The sequence below is a fragment of the Ascaphus truei genome, unplaced genomic scaffold (genome assembly GCF_040206685.1).
Source record: "Ascaphus truei isolate aAscTru1 unplaced genomic scaffold, aAscTru1.hap1 HAP1_SCAFFOLD_166, whole genome shotgun sequence".
NCBI classification, from domain to species: domain Eukaryota; kingdom Metazoa; phylum Chordata; class Amphibia; order Anura; family Ascaphidae; genus Ascaphus; species Ascaphus truei.
The window spans coordinates 281,659-297,872 of NW_027454552.1; positions in this window are offsets into that span (position 1 = coordinate 281,659).

Consider the following 16,214-nt stretch of genomic DNA (forward strand, 5'->3'; position numbering starts at 1 on the left):
GTGAGCCTGGTTACCCCCTCTCGGAACCACAGACTTAGAAATCGCCAGCTCATATACAGTGCATAAAATATATTTATATATATACCCTTATACACCATTTTAATAAAAAATATCACAAAATTCTTCTAAGTCCCTCGGGAAGAGTGAAAGACGCGCACCTTCATTTTCAGAGCTCCTAGACCTTCCTATAAGAAGTTAGCCAAAAAGTAGCTTCGAAAAACGCTTAGGTTAAGTTTCAGAGTTGCTTCTAATGTACCAAAGCTGGACTTAGACATAATTTCACTCTCACAACATTATGGCTGGTTGGAGACAGTCCGAACCACAAGTACCGGGTCCATGGTTCTGGCCGTATACTGGGGGGACGGGGACGACTCCCATTAACCCCTGACTATATCGGGGATACGCTTATCACAATGCCTTTCTGGTCTGTGCTGAAGCAGGGCATTCTGGCAGCCAAGTGGCTTGACCTTTATTAGTGAGCCTGGTTACCCCCTCTCGGAACCACAGACTTAGAAATCGCCAGCTCATATACAGTGCATAAAATATATTTATATACTGTATATACCCTTATACACCATTTTAATAAAAAATATCACAAAATTCTTCTAAGTCCCTCGGGAAGAGTGAAAGACGCGCACGTTCATTTTCAGAGCTCCTAGACCTTCCTATAAGAAGTTAGCCAAAAAGTAGCTTCGAAAAACGCTTAGGTTAAGTTTCAGAGTTGCTTCTAATGTACCAAAGCTGGACTTAGACATAATTTCACTCTCACAACATTATGGCTGGTTGGAGACAGTCCGAACCACAAGTACCGGGTCCATGGTTCTGGCCGTATACTGGGGGGACGGGGACGACTCCCATTAACCCCTGACTATATCGGGGATACGCTTATCACAATGCCTTTCTGGTCTGTGCTTAAGCAGGGCATTCTGGCAGCCAAGTGGCTTGACCTTTATTAGTGAGCCTGGTTACCCCCTCTCGGAACCACAGACTTAGAAATCGCCAGCTCATATACAGTGCATAAAATATTTTTACAGTATATATATACCCTTATACACCATTTTAATAAAAAATATCACAAAATTCTTCTAAGTCCCTCGGGAAGAGTGAAAGACTCGCACGTTCATTTTCAGAGCTCCTAGACCTTCCTATAAGAAGTTAGCCAAAAAGTAGTTTCGAAAAACGCTTAGGTTAAGTTTCAGAGTTGCTTCTAATGTACCAAAGCTGGACTTAGACATAATTTCACTCTCACAACATTATGGCTGGTTGGAGACAGTCCGAACCACAAGTACCGGGTCCATGGTTCTGGCCGTATACTGGGGGGACGGGGACGACTCCCATTAACCCCTGACTATATCGGGGATACGCTTATCACAATGCCTTTCTGGTCTGTGCTTAAGCAGGGCATTCTGGCAGCCAAGTGGCTTGACCTTTATTAGTGAGCCTGGTTACCCCCTCTCGGAACCACAGACTTAGAAATCGCCAGCTCATATACAGTGCATAAAATATATTTACAGTATATATATACCCTTATACACCATTTTAATAAAAAATATCACAAAATTCTTCTAAGTCCCTCGGGAAGAGTGATAGACTCGCACGTTCATTTTCAGAGCTCCTAGACCTTCCTATAAGAAGTTAGCCAAAAAGTAGTTTCGAAAAACGCTTAGGTTAAGTTTCAGAGTTGCTTCTAATGTACCAAAGCTGGACTTAGACATAATTTCACTCTCACAACATTATGGCTGGTTGGAGACAGTCCGAACCACAAGTACCGGGTCCATGGTTCTGGCCGTATACTGGGGGGACGGGGACGACTCCCATTAACCCCTGACTATACCGGGGATACGCTTATCACAATGCCTTTCTGGTCTGTGCTGAAGCAGGGCATTCTGGCAGCCAAGTGGCTTGACCTTTATTAGTGAGCCTGGTTACCCCCTCTCGGAACCACAGACTTAGAAATCGCCAGCTCATATACAGTGCATAAAATATATTTATATATATACCCTTATACACCATTTTAATAAAAAATATCACAAAATTCTTCTAAGTCCCCCGGGAAGAGTGAAAGACGCGCACCTTCATTTTCAGAGCTCCTAGACCTTCCTATAAGAAGTTAGCCAAAAAGTAGCTTCGAAAAACGCTTAGGTTAAGTTTCAGAGTTGCTTCTAATGTACCAAAGCTGGACTTAGACATAATTTCACTCTCACAACATTATGGCTGGTTGGAGACAGTCCGAACCACAAGTACCGGGTCCATGGTTCTGGCCGTATACTGGGGGGACGGGGACGACTCCCATTAACCCCTGACTATACCGGGGATACGCTTATCACAATGCCTTTCTGGTCTGTGCTGAAGCAGGGCATTCTGGCAGCCAAGTGGCTTGACCTTTATTAGTGAGCCTGGTTACCCCCTCTCGGAACCACAGACTTAGAAATCGCCAGCTCATATACAGTGCATAAAATATATTTATATATATACCCTTATACACCATTTTAATAAAAAATATCACAAAATTCTTCTAAGTCCCTCGGGAAGAGTGAAAGATGCGCACCTTCATTTTCAGAGCTCCTAGACCTTCCTATAAGAAGTTAGCCAAAAAGTAGCTTCGAAAAACGCTTAGGTTAAGTTTCAGAGTTGCTTCTAATGTACCAAAGCTGGACTTAGACATAATTTCACTCTCACAACATTATGGCTGGTTGGAGACAGTCCGAACCACAAGTACCGGGTCCATGGTTCTGGCCGTATACTGGGGGGACGGGGACGACTCCCATTAACCCCTGACTATATCGGGGATACGCTTATCACAATGCCTTTCTGGTCTGTGCTTAAGCAGGGCATTCTGGCAGCCAAGTGGCTTGACCTTTATTAGTGAGCCTGGTTACCCCCTCTCGGAACCACAGACTTAGAAATCGCCAGCTCATATACAGTGCATAAAATATATATATATATATATATATATATATATATATATATATATATATATATACCCTTATACACCATTTTAATAAAAAATATCACAAAATTCTTCTAAGTCCCTCGGGAAGAGTGAAAGACGCGCACGTTCATTTTCAGAGCTCCTAGACCTTCCTATAAGAAGTTAGCCAAAAAGTAGCTTCGAAAAACGCTTAGGTTAAGTTTCAGAGTTGCTTCTAATGTACCAAAGCTGGACTTAGACATAATTTCACTCTCACAACATTATGGCTGGTTGGAGACAGTCCGAACCACAAGTACCGGGGCCATGGTTCTGGCCGTATACTGGGGGGACGGGGACGACTCCCATTAACCCCTGACTATACCGGGGATACGCTTATCACAATGCCTTTCTGGTCTGTGCTGAAGCAGGGCATTCTGGCAGCCAAGTGGCTTGACCTTTATTAGTGAGCCTGGTTACCCCCTCTCGGAACCACAGACTTAGAAATCGCCAGCTCATATACAGTGCATAAAATATTTTTATATATATACCCTTATACACCATTTTTATAAAAAATATCACAAAATTCTTCTAAGTCCCTCGGGAAGAGTGAAAGACGCGCACGTTCATTTTCAGAGCTCCTAGACCTTCCTATAAGAAGTTAGCCAAAAAGTAGCTTCGAAAAACGCTTAGGTTAAGTTTCAGAGTTGCTTCTAATGTACCAAAGCTGGACTTAGACATAATTTCACTCTCACAACATTATGGCTGGTTGGAGACAGTCCGAACCACAAGTACCGGGTCCATGGTTCTGGCCGTATACTGGGGGGACGGGGACGACTCCCATTAACCCCTGACTATACCGGGGATACGCTTATCACAATGCCTTTCTGGTCTGTGCTGAAGCAGGGCATTCTGGCAGCCAAGTGGCTTGACCTTTATTAGTGAGCCTGGTTACCCCCTCTCGGAACCACAGACTTAGAAATCGCCAGCTCATATACAGTGCATAAAATATATTTATATATATACCCTTATACACCATTTTAATAAAAAATATCACAAAATTCTTCTAAGTCCCTCGGGAAGAGTGAAAGACGCGCACGTTCATTTTCAGATCTCCTAGACCTTCCTATAAGAAGTTAGCCAAAAAGTAGCTTCGAAAAACGCTTAGGTTAAGTTTCAGAGTTGCTTCTAATGTACCAAAGCTGGACTTAGACATAATTTCACTCTCACAACATTATGGCTGGTTGGAGACAGTCCGAACCACAAGTACCGGGTCCATGGTTCTGGCCGTATACTGGGGGGACGGGGACGACTCCCATTAACCCCTGACTATACCGGGGATACGCTTATCACAATGCCTTTCTGGTCTGTGCTGAAGCAGGGCATTCTGGCAGCCAAGTGGCTTGACCTTTATTAGTGAGCCTGGTTACCCCCTCTCGGAACCACAGACTTAGAAATCGCCAGCTCATATACAGTGCATAAAATATATTTACAGTATATATATACCCTTATACACCATTTTAATAAAAAATATCACAAAATTCTTCTAAGTCCCTCGGGAAGAGTGAAAGACTCGCACGTTCATTTTCAGAGCTCCTAGACCTTCCTATAAGAAGTTAGCCAAAAAGTAGTTTCGAAAAACGCTTAGGTTAAGTTTCAGAGTTGCTTCTAATGTACCAAAGCTGGACTTAGACATAATTTCACTCTCACAACATTATGGCTGGTTGGAGACAGTCCGAACCACAAGTACCGGGTCCATGGTTCTGGCCGTATACTGGGGGGACGGGGACGACTCCCATTAACCCCTGACTATACCGGGGATACGCTTATCACAATGCCTTTCTGGTCTGTGCTGAAGCAGGGCATTCTGGCAGCCAAGTGGCTTGACCTTTATTAGTGAGCCTGGTTACCCCCTCTCGGAACCACAGACTTAGAAATCGCCAGCTCATATACAGTGCATAAAATATTTTTATATATATACCCTTATACACCATTTTTATAAAAAATATCACAAAATTCTTCTAAGTCCCTCGGGAAGAGTGAAAGACGCGCACGTTCATTTTCAGAGCTCCTAGACCTTCCTATAAGAAGTTAGCCAAAAAGTAGCTTCGAAAAACGCTTAGGTTAAGTTTCAGAGTTGCTTCTAATGTACCAAAGCTGGACTTAGACATAATTTCACTCTCACAACATTATGGCTGGTTGGAGACAGTCCGAACCACAAGTACCGTGTCCATGGTTCTGGCCGTATACTGGGGGGACGGGGACGACTCCCATTAACCCCTGACTATACCGGGGATACGCTTATCACAATGCCTTTCTGGTCTGTGCTGAAGCAGGGCATTCTGGCAGCCAAGTGGCTTGACCTTTATTAGTGTGCCTGGTTACCCCCTCTCGGATCCACAGACTTAGAAATCGCCAGCTCATATACAGTGCATAAAATATATTTATATATATACCCTTATACACCATTTTAATAAAAAATATCACAAAATTCTTCTAAGTCCCTCGGGAAGAGTGAAAGACGCGCACCTTCATTTTCAGAGCTCCTAGACCTTCCTATAAGAAGTTAGCCAAAAAGTAGCTTCGAAAAACGCTTAGGTTAAGTTTCAGAGTTGCTTCTAATGTACCAAAGCTGGACTTAGACATAATTTCACTCTCACAACATTATGGCTGGTTGGAGACAGTCCGAACCACAAGTACCGTGTCCATGGTTCTGGCCGTATACTGGGGGGACGGGGACGACTCCCATTAACCCCTGACTATATCGGGGATACGCTTATCACAATGCCTTTCTGGTCTGTGCTTAAGCAGGGCATTCTGGCAGCCAAGTGGCTTGACCTTTATTAGTGAGCCTGGTTACCCCCTCTCGGAACCACAGACTTAGAAATCGCCAGCTCATATACAGTGCATAAAATATATATATATATATATATATATATATATATATATATATATATATATATATATATATACCCTTATACACCATTTTAATAAAAAATATCACAAAATTCTTCTAAGTCCCTCGGGAAGAGTGAAAGACGCGCACGTTCATTTTCAGAGCTCCTAGACCTTCCTATAAGAAGTTAGCCAAAAAGTAGCTTCGAAAAACGCTTAGGTTAAGTTTCAGAGTTGCTTCTAATGTACCAAAGCTGGACTTAGACATAATTTCACTCTCACAACATTATGGCTGGTTGGAGACAGTCCGAACCACAAGTACCGGGTCCATGGTTCTGGCCGTATACTGGGGGGACGGGGACGACTCCCATTAACCCCTGACTATACCGGGGATACGCTTATCACAATGCCTTTCTGGTCTGTGCTGAAGCAGGGCATTCTGGCAGCCAAGTGGCTTGACCTTTATTAGTGAGCCTGGTTACCCCCTCTCGGAACCACAGACTTAGAAATCGCCAGCTCATATACAGTGCATAAAATATATTTATATATATACCCTTATACACCATTTTAATAAAAAATATCACAAAATTCTTCTAAGTCCCTCGGGAAGAGTGAAAGACGCGCACCTTCATTTTCAGAGCTCCTAGACCTTCCTATAAGAAGTTAGCCAAAAAGTAGCTTCGAAAAACGCTTAGGTTAAGTTTCAGAGTTGCTTCTAATGTACCAAAGCTGGACTTAGACATAATTTCACTCTCACAACATTATGGCTGGTTGGAGACAGTCCGAACCATAAGTACCGGGTCCATGGTTCTGGCCGTATACTGGGGGGACGGGGACGACTCCCATTAACCCCTGACTATACCGGGGATACGCTTATCACAATGCCTTTCTGGTCTGTGCTGAAGCAGGGCATTCTGGCAGCCAAGTGGCTTGACCTTTATTAGTGAGCCTGGTTACCCCCTCTCGGAACCACAGACTTAGAAATCGCCAGCTCATATACAGTGCATAAAATATATTTATATATATACCCTTATACACCATTTTAATAAAAAAATATCACAAAATTCTTCTAAGTCCCTCAGGAAGAGTGAAAGACGCGCACGTTCATTTTCAGAGCTCCTAGACCTTCCTATAAGAAGTTAGCCAAAAAGTAGCTTCGAAAAACGCTTAGGTTAAGTTTCAGAGTTGCTTCTAATGTACCAAAGCTGGACTTAGACATAATTTCACTCTCACAACATTATGGCTGGTTGGAGACAGTCCGAACCACAAGTACCGGGTCCATGGTTCTGGCCGTATACTGGGGGGACGGGGACGACTCCCATTAACCCCTGACTATACCGGGGATACGCTTATCACAATGCCTTTCTGGTCTGTGCTGAAGCAGGGCATTCTGGCAGCCAAGTGGCTTGACCTTTATTAGTGAGCCTGGTTACCCCCTCTCGGAACCACAGACTTAGAAATCGCCAGCTCATATACAGTGCATAAAATATATTTATATATATACCCTTATACACCATTTTAATAAAAAATATCACAAAATTCTTCTAAGTCCCTCGGGAAGAGTGAAAGACGCGCACCTTCATTTTCAGAGCTCCTAGACCTTCCTATAAGAAGTTAGCCAAAAAGTAGCTTCGAAAAACGCTTAGGTTAAGTTTCAGAGTTGCTTCTAATGTACCAAAGCTGGACTTAGACATAATTTCACTCTCACAACATTATGGCTGGTTGGAGACAGTCCGAACCACAAGTACCGGGTCCATGGTTCTGGCCGTATACTGGGGGGACGGGGACGACTCCCATTAACCCCTGACTATACCGGGGATACGCTTATCACAATGCCTTTCTGGTCTGTGCTGAAGCAGGGCATTCTGGCAGCCAAGTGGCTTGACCTTTATTAGTGAGCCTGGTTACCCCCTCTCGGAACCACAGACTTAGAAATCGCCAGCTCATATACAGTGCATAAAATATATTTATATATATACCCTTATACACCATTTTAATAAAAAAATATCACAAAATTCTTCTAAGTCCCTCGGGAAGAGTGAAAGACGCGCACGTTCATTTTCAGAGCTCCTAGACCTTCCTATAAGAAGTTAGCCAAAAAGTAGCTTCGAAAAACGCTTAGGTTAAGTTTCAGAGTTGCTTCTAATGTACCAAAGCTGGACTTAGACATAATTTCACTCTCACAACATTATGGCTGGTTGGAGACAGTCCGAACCAAAAGTACCGGGTCCATGGTTCTGGCCGTATACTGGGGGGACGGGGACGACTCCCATTAACCCCTGACTATACCGGGGATACGCTTATCACAATGCCTTTCTGGTCTGTGCTGAAGCAGGGCATTCTGGCAGCCAAGTGGCTTGACCTTTATTAGTGAGCCTGGTTACCCCCTCTCGGAACCACAGACTTAGAAATCGCCAGCTCATATACAGTGCATAAAATATATTTATATATATACCCTTATACACCATTTTAATAAAAAAATATCACAAAATTCTTCTAAGTCCCTCGGGAAGAGTGAAAGACGCGCACGTTCATTTTCAGAGCTCCTAGACCTTCCTATAAGAAGTTAGCCAAAAAGTAGCTTCGAAAAACGCTTAGGTTAAGTTTCAGAGTTGCTTCTAATGTACCAAAGCTGGACTTAGACATAATTTCACTCTCACAACATTATGGCTGGTTGGAGACAGTCCGAACCACAAGTACCGGGTCCATGGTTCTGGCCGTATACTGGGGGGACGGGGACGACTCCCATTAACCCCTGACTATATCGGGGATACGCTTATCACAATGCCTTTCTGGTCTGTGCTTAAGCAGGGCATTCTGGCAGCCAAGTGGCTTGACCTTTATTAGTGAGCCTGGTTACCCCCTCTCGGAACCACAGACTTAGAAATCGCCAGCTCATATACAGTGCATAAAATATATATATATATATATATATATATATATATATATATATATATATATATATATATATATATATATATATATATATATATATATATATACCCTTATACACCATTTTAATAAAAAATATCACAAAATTCTTCTAAGTCCCTCGGGAAGAGTGAAAGACTCGCACGTTCATTTTCAGAGCTCCTAGACCTTCCTATAAGAAGTTAGCCAAAAAGTAGCTTCGAAAAACGCTTAGGTTAAGTTTCAGAGTTGCTTCTAATGTACCAAAGCTGGACTTAGACATAATTTCACTCTCACAACATTATGGCTGGTTGGAGACAGTCCGAACCACAAGTACCGGGTCCATGGTTCTGGCCGTATACTGGGGGGACGGGGACGACTCCCATTAACCCCTGACTATATCGGGGATACGCTTATCACAATGCCTTTCTGGTCTGTGCTTAAGCAGGGCATTCTGGCAGCCAAGTGGCTTGACCTTTATTAGTGAGCCTGGTTACCCCCTCTCGGAACCACAGACTTAGAAATCGCCAGCTCATATACAGTGCATAAAATATATTTACAGTATATATATACCCTTATACACCATTTTAATAAAAAATATCACAAAATTCTTCTAAGTCCCTCGGGAAGAGTGATAGACTCGCACGTTCATTTTCAGAGCTCCTAGACCTTCCTATAAGAAGTTAGCCAAAAAGTAGTTTCGAAAAACGCTTAGGTTAAGTTTCAGAGTTGCTTCTAATGTACCAAAGCTGGACTTAGACATAATTTCACTCTCACAACATTATGGCTGGTTGGAGACAGTCCGAACCACAAGTACCGGGTCCATGGTTCTGGCCGTATACTGGGGGGACGGGGACGACTCCCATTAACCCCTGACTATACCGGGGATACGCTTATCACAATGCCTTTCTGGTCTGTTCTGAAGCAGGGCATTCTGGCAGCCAAGTGGCTTGACCTTTATTAGTGAGCCTGGTTACCCCCTCTCGGAACCACAGACTTAGAAATCGCCAGCTCATATACAGTGCATAAAATATTTTTATATATATACCCTTATACACCATTTTTATAAAAAATATCACAAAATTCTTCTAAGTCCCTCGGGAAGAGTGAAAGACGCGCACGTTCATTTTCAGAGCTCCTAGACCTTCCTATAAGAAGTTAGCCAAAAAGTAGCTTCGAAAAACGCTTAGGTTAAGTTTCAGAGTTGCTTCTAATGTACCAAAGCTGGACTTAGACATAATTTCACTCTCACAACATTATGACTGGTTGGAGACAGTCCGAACCACAAGTACCGGGTCCATGGTTCTGGCCGTATACTGGGGGGACGGGGACGACTCCCATTAACCGCTGACTATACCGGGGATACGCTTATCACAATGCCTTTCTGGTCTGTGCTGAAGCAGGGCATTCTGGCAGCCAAGTGGCTTGACCTTTATTAGTGAGCCTGGTTACCCCCTCTCGGAACCACAGACTTAGAAATCGCCAGCTCATATACAGTGCATAAAATATATTTATATATATACCCTTATACACCATTTTAATAAAAAATATCACAAAATTCTTCTAAGTCCCTCGGGAAGAGTGAAAGACGCGCACCTTCATTTTCAGAGCTCCTAGACCTTCCTACTGTATAAGAAGTTAGCCAAAAAGTAGCTTCGAAAAACGCTTAGGTTAAGTTTCAGAGTTGCTTCTAATGTACCAAAGCTGGACTTAGACATAATTTCACTCTCACAACATTATGGCTGGTTGGAGTCAGTCCGAACCACAAGTACCGGGTCCATGGTTCTGGCCGTATACTGGGGGGACGGGGACGACTCCCATTAACCCCTGACTATACCGGGATACGCTTATCACAATGCCTTTCTGGTCTGTGCTGAAGCAGGGCATTCTGGCAGCCAAGTGGCTTGACCTTTATTAGTGAGCCTGGTTACCCCCTCTCGGAACCACAGACTTAGAAATCGCCAGCTCATATACAGTGCCTAAAATATATTTACAGTATATATATACCCTTATACACCATTTTAATAAAAAATATCACAAAATTCTTCTAAGTCCCTCGGGAAGAGTGAAAGACTCGCACGTTCATTTTCAGAGCTCCTAGACCTTCCTATAAGAAGTTAGCCAAAAAGTAGTTTCGAAAAACGCTTAGGTTAAGTTTCAGAGTTGCTTCTAATGTACCAAAGCTGGACTTAGACATAATTTCACTCTCACAACATTATGGCTGGTTGGAGACAGTCCGAACCACAAGTACCGGGTCCATGGTTCTGGCCGTATACTGGGGGGACGGGGACGACTCCCATTAACCCCTGACTATACCGGGGATACGCTTATCACAATGCCTTTCTGGTCTGTGCTGAAGCAGGGCATTCTGGCAGCCAAGTGGCTTGACCTTTATTAGTGAGCCTGGTTACCCCCTCTCGGAACCACAGACTTAGAAATCGCCAGCTCATATACAGTGCATAAAATATTTTTATATATATACCCTTATACACCATTTTTATAAAAAATATCACAAAATTCTTCTAAGTCCCTCGGGAAGAGTGAAAGACGCGCACGTTCATTTTCAGAGCTCCTAGACCTTCCTATAAGAAGTTAGCCAAAAAGTAGCTTCGAAAAACGCTTAGGTTAAGTTTCAGAGTTGCTTCTAATGTACCAAAGCTGGACTTAGACATAATTTCACTCTCACAACATTATGGCTGGTTGGAGACAGTCCGAACCACAAGTACCGGGTCCATGGTTCTGGCCGTATACTGGGGGGACGGGGACGACTCCCATTAACCCCTGACTATACCGGGGATACGCTTATCACAATGCCTTTCTGGTCTGTGCTGAAGCAGGGCATTCTGGCAGCCAAGTGGCTTGACCTTTATTAGTGTGCCTGGTTACCCCCTCTCGGAACCACAGACTTAGAAATCGCCAGCTCATATACAGTGCATAAAATATATTTATATATATACCCTTATACACCATTTTAATAAAAAATATCACAAAATTCTTCTAAGTCCCTCGGGAAGAGTGAAAGACGCGCACGTTCATTTTCAGAGCTCCTAGACCTTCCTATAAGAAGTTAGCAAAAAAGTAGCTTCGAAAAACGCTTAGGTTAAGTTTCAGAGTTGCTTCTAATGTACCAAAGCTGGACTTAGACATAATTTCACTCTCACAACATTATGGCTGGTTGGAGACAGTCCGAACCACAAGTACCGGGTCCATGGTTCTGGCCGTATACTGGGGGGACGGGGACGACTCCCATTAACCCCTGACTATACGGGGGATACGCTTATCACAATGCCTTTCTGGTCTGTGCTGAAGCAGGGCATTCTGGCAGCCAAGTGGCTTGACCTTTATTAGTGAGCCTGGTTACCCCCTCTCGGAACCACAGACTTAGAAATCGCCAGCTCATATACAGTGCATAAAATATATTTATATATATACCCTTATACACCATTTTAATAAAAAAATATCACAAAATTCTTCTAAGTCCCTCGGGAAGAGTGAAAGACGCGAACGTTCATTTTCAGAGCTCCTAGACCTTCCTATAAGAAGTTAGCCAAAAAGTAGCTTCGAAAAACGCTTAGGTTAAGTTTCAGAGTTGCTTCTAATGTACCAAAGCTGGACTTAGACATAATTTCACTCTCACAACATTATGGCTGGTTGGAGACAGTCCGAACCACAAGTACCTGGTCCATGGTTCTGGCCGTATACTGGGGGGACGGGGACGACTCCCATTAACCCCTGACTATACCGGGGATACGCTTATCACAATGCCTTTCTGGTCTGTGCTGAAGCAGGGCATTCTGGCAGCCAAGTGGCTTGACCTTTATTAGTGAGCCTGGTTACCCCCTCTCGGAACCACAGACTTAGAAATCGCCAGCTCATATACAGTGCATAAAATATATTTATATATATACCCTTATACACCATTTTAATAAAAAAATATCACAAAATTCTTCTAAGTCCCTCGGGAAGAGTGAAAGACGCGCACGTTCATTTTCAGAGCTCCTAGACCTTCCTATAAGAAGTTAGCCAAAAAGTAGCTTCGAAAAACGCTTAGGTTAAGTTTCAGAGTTGCTTCTAATGTACCAAAGCTGGACTTAGACATAATTTCACTCTCACAACATTATGGCTGGTTGGAGACAGTCCGAACCACAAGTACCGGGTCCATGGTTCTGGCCGTATACTGGGGGGACGGGGACGACTCCCATTAACCCCTGACTATACCGGGGATACGCTTATCACAATGCCTTTCTGGTCTGTGCTGAAGCAGGGCATTCTGGCAGCCAAGTGGCTTGACCTTTATTAGTGTGCCTGGTTACCCCCTCTCGGAACCACAGACTTAGAAATCGCCAGCTCATATACAGTGCATAAAATATATTTATATATATACCCTTATACACCATTTTAATAAAAAATATCACAAAATTCTTCTAAGTCCCTCGGGAAGAGTGAAAGACGCGCACCTTCATTTTCAGAGCTCCTAGACCTTCCTATACGAAGTTAGCCAAAAAGTAGCTTCGAAAAACGCTTAGGTTAAGTTTCAGAGTTGCTTCTAATGTACCAAAGCTGGACTTAGACATAATTTCACTCTCACAACATTATGGCTGGTTGGAGACAGTCCGAACCACAAGTACCGTGTCCATGGTTCTGGGCGTATACTGGGGGGACGGGGACGACTCCCATTAACCCCTGACTATATCGGGGATACGCTTATCACAATGCCTTTCTGGTCTGTGCTTAAGCAGGGCATTCTGGCAGCCAAGTGGCTTGACCTTTATTAGTGAGCCTGGTTACCCCCTCTCGGAACCACAGACTTAGAAATCGCCAGCTCATATACAGTGCATAAAATATATATATATATATATATATATATATATATATATATATATATATATATATATATATATATATATATATATATATATATATATACCCTTATACACCATTTTAATAAAAAATATCACAAAATTCTTCTAAGTCCCTCGGGAAGAGTGAAAGACGCGCACGTTCATTTTCAGAGCTCCTAGACCTTCCTATAAGAAGTTAGCCAAAAAGTAGCTTCGAAAAACGCTTAGGTTAAGTTTCAGAGTTGCTTCTAATGTACCAAAGCTGGACTTAGACATAATTTCACTCTCACAACATTATGGCTGGTTGGAGACAGTCCGAACCACAAGTACCGGGTCCATGGTTCTGGCCGTATACTGGGGGGACGGGGACGACTCCCATTAACCCCTGACTATACCGGGGATACGCTTATCACAATGCCTTTCTGGTCTGTGCTGAAGCAGGGCATTCTGGCAGCCAAGTGGCTTGACCTTTATTAGTGAGCCTGGTTACCCCCTCTCGGAACCACAGACTTAGAAATCGCCAGCTCATATACAGTGCATAAAATATATTTATATATATACCCTTATACACCATTTTAATAAAAAAATATCACAAAATTCTTCTAAGTCCCTCGGGAAGAGTGAAAGACGCGAACGTTCATTTTCAGAGCTCCTAGACCTTCCTATAAGAAGTTAGCCAAAAAGTAGCTTCGAAAAACGCTTAGGTTAAGTTTCAGAGTTGCTTCTAATGTACCAAAGCTGGACTTAGACATAATTTCACTCTCACAACATTATGGCTGGTTGGAGACAGTCCGAACCACAAGTACCGGGTCCATGGTTCTGGCCGTATACTGGGGGGACGGGGACGACTCCCATTAACCCCTGACTATACCGGGGATACGCTTATCACAATGCCTTTCTGGTCTGTGCTGAAGCAGGGCATTCTGGCAGCCAAGTGGCTTGACCTTTATTAGTGAGCCTGGTTACCCCCTCTCGGAACCACAGACTTAGAAATCGCCAGCTCATATACAGTGCATAAAATATATTTATATATATACCCTTATACACCATTTTAATAAAAAAATATCACAAAATTCTTCTAAGTCCCTCGGGAAGAGTGAAAGACGCGCACGTTCATTTTCAGAGCTCCTAGACCTTCCTATAAGAAGTTAGCCAAAAAGTAGCTTCGAAAAACGCTTAGGTTAAGTTTCAGAGTTGCTTCTAATGTACCAAAGCTGGACTTAGACATAATTTCACTCTCACAACATTATGGCTGGTTGGAGACAGTCCGAACCACAAGTACCGGGTCCATGGTTCTGGCCGTATACTGGGGGGACGGGGACGACTCCCATTAACCCCTGACTATACCGGGGATACGCTTATCACAATGCCTTTCTGGTCTGTGCTGAAGCAGGGCATTCTGGCAGCCAAGTGGCTTGACCTTTATTAGTGTGCCTGGTTACCCCCTCTCGGAACCACAGACTTAGAAATCGCCAGCTCATATACAGTGCATAAAATATATTTATATATATACCCTTATACACCATTTTAATAAAAAATATCACAAAATTCTTCTAAGTCCCTCGGGAAGAGTGAAAGACGCGCACCTTCATTTTCAGAGCTCCTAGACCTTCCTATACGAAGTTAGCCAAAAAGTAGCTTCGAAAAACGCTTAGGTTAAGTTTCAGAGTTGCTTCTAATGTACCAAAGCTGGACTTAGACATAATTTCACTCTCACAACATTATGGCTGGTTGGAGACAGTCCGAACCACAAGTACCGTGTCCATGGTTCTGGCCGTATACTGGGGGGACGGGGACGACTCCCATTAACCCCTGACTATATCGGGGATACGCTTATCACAATGCCTTTCTGGTCTGTGCTTAAGCAGGGCATTCTGGCAGCCAAGTGGCTTGACCTTTATTAGTGAGCCTGGTTACCCCCTCTCGGAACCACAGACTTAGAAATCGCCAGCTCATATACAGTGCATAAAATATATATATATATATATATATATATATATATATATATATATATATATATATATATATATATACCCTTATACACCATTTTAATAAAAAATATCACAAAATTCTTCTAAGTCCCTCGGGAAGAGTGAAAGACGCGCACGTTCATTTTCAGAGCTCCTAGACCTTCCTATAAGAAGTTAGCCAAAAAGTAGCTTCGAAAAACGCTTAGGTTAAGTTTCAGAGTTGCTTCTAATGTACCAAAGCTGGACTTAGACATAATTTCACTCTCACAACATTATGGCTGGTTGGAGACAGTCCGAACCACAAGTACCGGGTCCATGGTTCTGGCCGTATACTGGGGGGACGGGGACGACTCCCATTAACCCCTGACTATACCGGGGATACGCTTATCACAATGCCTTTCTGGTCTGTGCTGAAGCAGGGCATTCTGGCAGCCAAGTGGCTTGACCTTTATTAGTGAGCCTGGTTACCCCCTCTCGGAACCACAGACTTAGAAATCGCCAGCTCATATACAGTGCATAAAATATATTTATATATATACCCTTATACACCATTTTAATAAAAAATATCACAAAATTCTTCTAAGTCCCTCGGGAAGAGTGAAAGACGCGCACGTTCATTTTCAGAGCTCCTAGACCTTCCTATAAGAAGTTAGCCAAAAAGTAGCTTCGAAAAACGCTTAGGTTAAGTTT